The sequence below is a fragment of the Apteryx rowi genome, unplaced genomic scaffold (genome assembly GCF_003343035.1).
Source record: "Apteryx rowi isolate R43461 unplaced genomic scaffold, aptRow1 scaffold_8, whole genome shotgun sequence".
In the NCBI taxonomy this organism is placed as follows: domain Eukaryota; kingdom Metazoa; phylum Chordata; class Aves; order Apterygiformes; family Apterygidae; genus Apteryx; species Apteryx rowi.
This window is the reverse complement of record NW_020451093.1, coordinates 5,640,378-5,650,684: the sequence shown is the minus strand read 5'-3', so window position 1 is coordinate 5,650,684 and position 10,307 is coordinate 5,640,378.

Sequence of the window (10,307 nt, the reverse complement as noted above, 5' to 3'; positions counted from 1 at the left end):
CAAGGGAACTGGAAAGGAAATATTAAAATAGTCCTAAAAACTCTTTAGTCTTGTGATCTCGCTCCTCCTAACTTCATAAGTGCTCACACCTTATCCATCGGACAATCGAGGCTCAAGAGCACGAACTTCCTCTGTGTTACCGATTGTCTCGGAGAACAAACAACACCGTTCAGCAAAGGTGACCATTGTGCACTGGTAATAATAAATATCAAAATACTGCAGCAAAAACATTTCGTGAACAAATGATAGGCCAAAGTTTATTTATATCAAATGCCTGTGAGTAACATTTGTAACAATTTACAAGCAGAATAAAAGCTGAAACTCACTGATTAAAGTGTTCACTATGAATAGCTCGTACAGCTCTGAATTCAAAGACATATTTGAAGAAATTGTTATTACAACCCAGTGCTAAAAGAGCTATTGTGAACCTATGGGCACATCAACAGCTGTCTATGGAAAATTATTATTATTAGGGAATAGAAGATGTCCTATTTTTAACAGATAATCCCAGAATCGGGGTTGAATTAGAATGAAGGAGAGCCCATCTTTTACGTTCTTTCTCATTCAGGCATTTGGCAAGCCAAGACTTTACAGAATGTATTTTAGGATGTTTAAATTGTTTGTTGCTGTTGGCTTCTCATTGTAACACCTCAAGTACTTAGGCAGAGGACATAGGGCTTGGGTCCTTCTGTAAATAAGCTATTATTTACTACCGTTCTGAGGCGTTTTAGTCTTGCCAGTTTGGGTTCGCAGGCTTGGATGCAAGTGGTATTTTGCAGGGTGGGGTTGATTTAATTTGCTGAAATGTGAACACTTCTGCTTTTAAGCATATCTGGTTTTCCATTGATTAAATCATGTTTTGCACTGAAAAGCAACATTTAAATCTTAAGGTTTCTCTCCTTCTTATACAATTAACAGGGTTTGATGACACCAGAATTGGGACTCGCTGCTGTTAGACTTCATTTTCTCGTCTTCTCTGTAGATTCTCTGGAGGAAGAAATCCTACTACAGGATTGTCCCATCAAACATGAGGAAAAGGAATATGAAATATTGTGATTATATCTTCAAATGCACACACAACAGCCCCCAAGACCTGCTCAGGAGCCCACGGACCCATGCAGATCTGCGCGCTTCCACGGCATGCAAGGGGCACCACGTGCCTCTACGGAAACTCCCTGCGGTTCTGCCCCTGCCACGGCCTGCCAGAAGGAAATCAAGAGAGGGAAGACAGACAGGAAAAAAAGAGATTTCGCCGCTGACTGCTGATGCCATACCCTTTACGGAGCAGAACAAGATGCTGTTTGTTCTGGCTCAGTTTCCCACTGCACCTTCAGAAGGTGCGAGAGCTTCTACAATGTCTTTCTACATAACGGAACGGAAAGGGAGGATATAATAGGAGCCCAAAGGAGGCTCCCCATGTACAGTCTGAAAGCTCCAGACTTTCTGGTATGTAAATTCATGTTTGCCCACAATATTCAAGTAAGAAGAGTACCTATAATACAGCATTTTCAATGTTTCTGTATCCACACGTTTCTGTTCCACGTTGGAGAGGGATCCAGAGGCACCGCCACTCAGATCAGAGAAAGTCCTTGGACACTAGGAATAAAGCAAGCTTCTGAAAAGCAGTGGCGTAATGATTGCCTGCCAAAATAGAAAGAAATAATGAGATTTTTTGTTAAGTAGGAAATTATAGGCCTTTGTAATTTTCTTTCCTGAATATGCAGAGTCTAGGATTTATATGCCAAATAAATCTGACCTCAGGGAATGTTTTTCCATATAGACCTGAGCTATTTTATATAAGTTTAAGGGTATTGGAAAGGGAGGGAAGATAGCTAAGCTACTTAATAATATAGTTGGCCACTTCCTGTCAGAATCAAGCACGGAAACTAAGGAGAAAATGTTTGTTTTTTTTGAACAGTTCCTTTTTTGATACTTGTACCTACTTGTGCATATGCAACCTTTTTTTGAAAATACAAGTGAACATGGCTTCAACTAAATTTCAACTTCCTGATGATATTTCTTCAGCCAATCAGGGAAAACAATCAATATTATCTAAGTTACACCACATTGTGTGACATATGTGAACAGCTCAAGCAAACCAGACAGTGAACTGAGACCTGGTAACGCTTTACAAATATCCAGACAGGAAAAAAAAAACAAAAAAAAAAAAACAACCCACGAAACACCTTTACAAAGCATGATCATGAGAAAATTTTCTGCTGGTCATTGGACAATGCTGGAACTTGAACCAAGTGCTGATTTCAAGTATTTTTGTACTTCACAGCTCTGGAATTAATCTGCAGCAGAGTATCAGCTAGCTGGTCCGTTATTTTTGAGTGTTTATCACTAAACTGATAGATGAAGCTGCAAATACTGTAAAGAGCTCTTCCAGATCTGCACTTTGTGTTGCAGCAGTTAATATTTTTTATTACTTTGTTTTCTTATCCAAATTTTTATTTGCATGAATGACATATTAATTAGCCAAATTCAGAATTGGTTAATTCAACAACTGGAAGGCTTATATTTATCATTGTTCAGTAATACTATCCAAATGTCAGTTCTTAGTTTGAAAAATTCCTCTGAACTAGTAAACCAGAGAATAATAAAGATACTATAATTTTCTTTCACTAAAATAAACAGAATATTTTCTTAGTTAATTGTTTACATGTCTTATTCCTGTCACTGCTTTCCTTTCATCCTTATTTTTCTTGTTTTCCTTTATTCACATTTCATCTCTTGAACTCCTTATCTCTCTAATCCCTTATCCTTTATGTTCTTGTTTTATCTCTCATTCCACCATTTTATTCCCTGTTTCCTAAGCCTATCTCCCTTCTCATGCTAGGCTCCCCAGGCTTTAAATGCCCTCTGAACCCTTTTTCCTTTCCCCCGGTTCTGTACCTTTCTCATCTCTTTCATTTTCCTTACAGCAATCTGCACAGAACAATACTAGAAGTGGAGCTGGCAAGCTGACAAAAGAGAACAGTTGGAAAGAAAAGTTTACTCAAAGACAGACATATTTCTTAAAAAAAAATATATATATATATATGTACATATATATATGTATATATATGGGAAGGTGTTGCCAAATCATCTGCTTTTTCAGATGTGAAACTTTTAGCAATACTCTCCCTGCAGCGCTGATGTGAGGGAAGGAGCAGGAAACATTATCAGGTTGCCAGATGACTTGAGTGCAGTTAGGTGGGATCCTTAAGTGCACGTGATATCTGTAATTCAGGATATTATTTCTTATGTAAAAATAGCAATGCAAAATTAACACAAAGGGCTTGGTATAAAAAAGATAAAAGCCAGGAAACTCAGAGGTTGTGCAGCTCTTTTTATCTTGTTTCATTTCGGTTAGGGTATTGTGGGGAAACAGCACAAGAGATACAGTGCTTACATTAAGGCATCTGGGCCAAGGTGTAGTCACAAGAAAAGGGTTATTGTATTCCTGCTTATCAAATGGCCTATCTGGGTAGGAAGAGGGCTTGAACGCACACAACATCTTAGATTAGGGAGGGACACATGCGCACAGACGTGAAACTTAAAAGGTAAACCTGGAGCAAGCTGTACTCCAGCACTTAGGTACGAATTAGCAGGCTGTATATCGGATGGCAGATATATGAAAGGGAGAAATTTTCAGCCAAGGATACTTTTGTTACTGTGGGGTAGGTACGTCCTTTTAGGCTTTATATCACATAGTCTCAGCTTTTTAAAAACTTAAGAAAATGTTCTTTCTCCTCTCAACAGACTGGAGCTGGAGAGGCTTCAGTTGGCAAATATCTATTAGTTTGCGTTGCCTTATTCTGGATTTGAATTTCGCTCCTGGAAATAAAACAGGGATGAGAAGAGAGAGGTAGCTGGGATTTCTATTCCCATCACCGCTACTCTAGCTGAGGACCCTGAGCCTTGGCTTGCATTCCTAATGGGATAGACCTTCTTTTGTAGGGATTCCTTAGCACCTGTAGGTTACGTGTTCAATTAGCATCTATATCCCGAACTGAGTTCAGTTGCACAAGCTTTGAAAAAAGTAACAACCAAATGGCTAATTAGGTCAAATTTGGGGCGTATCAAACTTGACAGTGTCTGGCTTACATCACTGCGGATTTACATAATGGAACTTAACGGCTCTGAAGAGTCTGTTGTGTCAACTGTGATGACTGTATGAAAGGTTTTTTCCATAATTTTCTTAAAGCATAAAATATTCACTTAGAAGAATATCTTCTCAATAACTTTTCCCTCTGTCCTATATAGCGCACGCCTATCACTGTTCATTACCGGGTCTACTAACACCAGCAGTGTTTCGATCAGTTATCTTATTTTTCAGAACTCGGTAATCAACGTCAGCAACCAATTGTTTAACAAATTTCCTTTTTAAAACCAAAGCTATTTTTCAGCTAAACCAAAGCTGTTTTACAACTGCTAGAGTCTGGAACAGAAGGCAAAAGCCATGAGGATTCAGGGTAAGTAGCTCTGGTAATCTTCCCTAGACATATTACCTATAATCAGTGAGCAATAAAACAAAACAAAACAAAACAACAAAATCAAGTTAATAAAGTTTTATATTCTTATTGTGGCTTCCTCTGTCTTCTAGCAGCCCATCCTGTACATCAAAGGTCACAAAGAACACAATGAGTCACTATCAAAACCAAAAGAATGCTTCATGAACAATTACTATACATAAATTGCACCCTGGTATTTCATTTCTGTGCCAACTCACAGTAATACAGCCCATTTCCTCTTTTTTTTTTCCTGTAGCTTTTGTCCATAATAGCAAACAGCTTTGTTAATCTGCTCATAGAGCTTGAAATACTTTTTTTTTGTTGTTTTTTTTGGGGTACTTACACCTTTGCCTTTTTAAGTGGTGGGCAGCTGTGATATGAAGTCTTCTGCTACAGCTCTTCTGGGCTACGGTTCTTTGGTGTCTGCGGTGCAGAGTCCACAACAACTCTATAATGCTGCCAAGCATGGTAGCCAAAAATATCATTAGGAATACTGAAAGGGTCCTCTCTGAAACCCAGAATCAAAGTGCCCCCCAGGGAGAAATCAGCCATGCATTAGCTCATGCCTAGCAGAGCAACTCTGCACTGTGCAGCTGTGAAACCTGTGCCGATCCCTTAACGCACGCTGTTGCTGAGAGAACTGGCCTCGGGCTCCATTAACCCAGTTCAGAGGCAAACACAGCACCTTGTATACTTCTTGATACGATGCATGGGGGACAAACGAGGCCTTCAGCCTGGAGACAGAAGTATCTTACCAGTGATCATCAACCTTGGCATTTTGTTTCCTATTGCAATCCCCGGTTTCCCCACATTTGACAATACCACGTATCGATGACTTCTGCTGCAGTCGCCTGACAGAGAAGTGGAGATGTTTGTTCATTTGCTTGTATAGTTTCGTATCTGAGAAGTAAAAATTCTCTAAAATTTTGCTCAGTAAATATTGGGAAGAAAAATAAAACAGAATTGTTTCTGAGAATGTATGGTGTGCGTGTGTGTGTAGGAATTTAAGTAATGAATGAAAAACTAGATTGATATTGCCACTGTGTTATTACCTATGCACTCAAATTCTGCAAATTGATCAGTTTTTAAGGGGTCTTCTGGTTAATATTTATTGTCTTTAACAAGCAATATTATGGACTAGAAAGTTGTGATGACAAGTAGCAACTGGCATTCTCTCAACAATTCCACAATAAGAAAAGAGGGAAGTAAGATAGTATCAGTCAGCTTCCTTCTGAAGAGGTTTTGTTAAATCAGAATTTTTCATTTTAGAAAATTACAAAGCCAAAACACATCAGACATACTATTCTACCTAACGTGGGAGGAAGATAGTAGGTATTTTTAATGTTCTTAAAATAATCACATCCTATTGTACCCAGCTCTAGCAAAACGTATATCGAAGTAAAACATTGCTTTTTTTTGCCTCTTGTATTGTGAGAATCATTTAAATACGCTTTGTTTCAATTTATCAGCTCATGTAATAGATGTAATAGAACGGATTTGCAGGTTGTACGCTACTAGCTCATCTGGCCAGACGCTGAAACACAGGTTAAGGGCTTTGATTTTTCTGTTGGTAGTATGCAGATCAACTATTGACATGAAGGGGACTCCAAGCAGGGATCATAACCCGTCCTTATAATACACATTACAAGTTTGGAGCCTGAATTTTGCTTCTTTACTCCTTTACTGACTTCATGTGTAAATGTGGATGCGTCACTTACCCATTCAGTTTCCAGTTTTCAATCTGTAAAAAAGGAGATGGTAGTACTTCGATATCTTTGGGGATTAAGACCTGTTCCTGGAGGGACTCCTATCTGGCAGCATTTTACACCCATAAAACACACCACTAAAGCAATTGCATTAACAAGGCATGAGTTCTGACAGGTCCTTGCAAGACTGGGATATTTTCTTAAAATTCTTATTCTTATTCTGGGTGAATGTAAATCTTATAAATTATTAATTCATAATAAAAGTGAAGTGTATTTAGCATCCTTGACTGAAAGCTCCCTATAGAAGGTTAATTTATAAACCTTTTTAGAGCCAAATTTCAACAAAGCATTTGTAGTTTCGCACATTCTTGGTTGATAAATTTTGCAAACTTGCACATACACTTTTAATCTCCATTTTGCATATGCTTACACCTATCTGCGAATTACAAATTGCATATGCGTGTAGAATTTGCATACATCCAAACAGAACGTTCACTTCTGCAGAGGGACTTTTACAAATGTGACCTCTTCTAACTTATACAAGTAAAATATAGAAAACTCACTGTCACATAGAATGTAGAGCAAAAATGGTGATGAAAGTGCTTGCTTGTGATTGGGAAAACAATAAATTCTTCAGTCCTTCCATGCAAAGAGAAGACCTCTGCCTCTTCCTTTTCCTCCTTCTCTCACACTAACTGAATGTGGGTGGGAAACAGTAGAAACAGAAAGGGTCATGTTTGCTCCTCAAAATTTGAAGATGGTGTTTTTTTCCTTTGCCACAGATGCTCCGTGCTCATCAGTTGCTGTGTACTTTAGAGAGAGAAGAGAGAGAGAGAAATTGCCAATAACACTGGTAACCTTAAGTGTAGGCATGCATAAAAATTTGCTGGAAATTGGGTTGTGGTACATGTTCTTATTTTAGATTTGCCCTTGTTAACGTCTTTTTAATAAACAGGTGCATACACTTCCCCAAGCTGTCACTGTTGTTTACCCAGTCTGTACACTTTATAAATCTACTAATGGAATAGACCCAATCATCTAAAGGATCTGTTTTAATAAGCTAGAGTCGCAAAGTTTTCAGGAAAATACTTTCTGGCAACGTAATTCTGCTGGTAGTGTGGATACAAGCTTTACAAACCCTGCTTTTAAAGATAAAAGAATACGACACTTCCATTTGTTTGTTCAGCACAATGCACTGTACAGAGTTTCATACACACTTGACACTGAGATTAGCAACAAAGTGGGAGGGATAGAGGGACAGGGAAACTGAAAGATATATGAAAGGTGGCAAAGGTTTTTCTAGTGGTATTAGAAGTCCAAGGCACCCTAATCACTGCGGTGTGGACTCAGGCTTATTTGTGCTCGGTCAGCTTCAGGCCCCCGCAAAAGTTTCATTCCTTTCTACACCTCCCGACCCGGGACAGAACAGTCTATCACAAGCAGAGGGAGACACTGTTTTGATTCCTAACGAGTGGAGGAAGATTTTCAACTTAATTCTCCCGCTTCCTCAGAAAGTGCTTTACCCTTCAGGCTATTATGCAAAATGTAGGGTTGCTCGCTCAGTGCACGAGCAGTTACAACGGGCTGTCCTTGGAAAAGGCTCTTAAACGGTGAATCTCAAAGGGGTGGAGGCACCTCGCTGCGGCCTTGACGCAGTCCGTGTCTACACTGCACGGTCCGTCCTTAACAGCTGTATTCTCACAGGTTATTTAAAGACTCACGCCGTTGGTTTGCCATCGCCACACCTGCGAGCCCGCTTGGGTGAACACAGTTATGTTGATGCAAAGATTCTGTCGACACAATCTGAGGTAGGTATATCTGCTTTGCAAACAGCCCAAACTCTCTCTAGGCATTCGCTAAAAGGTCTGAATATCCAACTTGGGTGCTGGATTGTACTAAGGGGACTCAACAAATGTTTGCTGCCGCGGTGCAGGTCTTAACTTTTTGGAGTATAAACCTAACGTATTGGGTCTATCCCACAGTTCTTTGAGAGCAGCAGCTCTAAAGACGCTACTAGTTACAGTCAATAAATTAGAGAGAAGCTGCATTAATAATTACACTACTATTGGAATAGGTAAATAAGCTAAAGATATATAATTAACTGTAGTTTCATTTCATAAGCTTTTAAGTCACATCATTGGAGATCAGTATTGTCCGATCCTAGATGGCAAACGCTAATTGCAGAAATTTCCTGTAAGTAATACCATGGGAAGAGTTTCTGCATTTAATTCTTCAGTGAAGGTGTCAGTTTGATAGCTCTGGAGAATGTAATCTGTAATATTTATCTCCAGAGAAGTTAGAGAATGAAAGCGGCAAAGGAAGCTTTCCCTGTCTCATCACAGTTATCACTGTTCTTTAGGGCTGGATGGATCGTTCCGTACGTCCGTATTTCACCTTTCTATAAATACTACCTGTAGGGCAGCAACGGTGGAATTTCTGTGATAGAGAAAACTCTTCCACTACGTATTTGTCTGAGAACAGTGATATGTTGAACAAAGGCTACCTATGTTGCTTCCATACGGGGACAACTTCTGGCAATCACCAGCCTGGTTTGTACTCAAGTCTATGACCTACATGTGAAAAGTTAAATAACCTGATATAAATACCTGAAGCTATCCATCTCTTAATAGTCTATTTTAAGTGACTGAACCTAGAGCTTCACATGACTTCATGTGGTTATGAGTTGCACAGTGCCTCATTAGGTCAAAAATCCTTGAGTACACTCGATGTTGGTCTGATTCATGGTGCTTCACAAGGAACTACACTCATGATGCAGACCTTACTATTAGCATTATTCTTTCTGGGAGAAAGAGAAAAAAAAAGAAAAACCTTTACAGCAGCAAGACTGGATCTAGGACAGATAGAGTGATTTGCAATGAAAAAAGTTACTGAAGGGCTCATTAGAGGCAAAGTTATTAGGCCAAGCAAACAGTTAATCCCTGTCACACAGAGGTAACATAGTTGCCAGCCTTGAACTCCAAATTAAAGGCACTCTCTGAGCGCGAGAGAAGTGACTCTTTTCTGCAGCTTCCTCAGTACCATCCGTCTACCATAATGCTGTGGTCTTTTTCTTTCTTTAAATTCTGGGCTCCAACTAATTACTGGCAGGAAGTGCCTATTTTTATGCCATTAGTATGCAAATGAGTGAGAAGTAGAAAAATATTCTAAAGGAACTGTTACAATATCTGTCCACAGATTACTAGCCAATTAGAACATGGGATTAGGGCTGCAGGACCCCAAAAGGGTATGGCCAAAGTCTTTCTGCTTGGGTGCCCAAAGTCTAATTTCAATAGGAACTGTATATACATGGCGCTTTTCCTCAAAAAAAAAAAAAAAAAAAAAAGCCTAAATTGCCTGCTTACAAATTAGCACCTTTATACTTGAAAAAATGAATGCCTGCACTTCCTTGCCTCGATTTTTCTATCCATATATTGGGGATAATACGTCCTGTCTGTCCGCGTGCCAGCACAGGCTGAGGGTGAATTATTCAGCTGGGCTGATATTTTCTTCATTTCTCACTCAGCGCGATGATGCAAGATGAAATCTTGTACTTCTGAAATTATTTATGGGAGTGATAAAAAGATTTTCAGAAATGACTACTTCTACCTAGGTACCAAAAAGAAACAAAACAGTAAGAAGTGTTTGTCTTGTAATGTTCCGGCATTTCCATAGCTTCGTAACATGAGGAATTTCAGAGAACGGAGAACATGAGAATGGAAAGCGACTGGAAAACAGCCTTGTGAACCCAGAAAATTGTGAAAGGGAATGACGCATTTGCTTGCAGGTTATTACTCATGCAAATCAGCCTGCTCCTCACTCTTTCCTAATAACCGATTAACAAATGCAGGAAAAAACCTTCATTCCTTAAGCTACCCTCCTCACCTCCTCTCGAAACGTCGCTCTATCAGCCCATTGGGCATTACTCATTTTAACCTCCTATTAAATCATATATATATATATACTCATATATATACAAATAAGTTTATTCTGTGCCCAGCTGCCAGGGTAACACTGCGCTGAACGGGGCCGCCGTGCCCAGCGCTGCTGCTCCGCGCAGCTTTGCCGCGGCTGCCGCCGGCTCCGGCCGCCCGGAGGCCCTGCG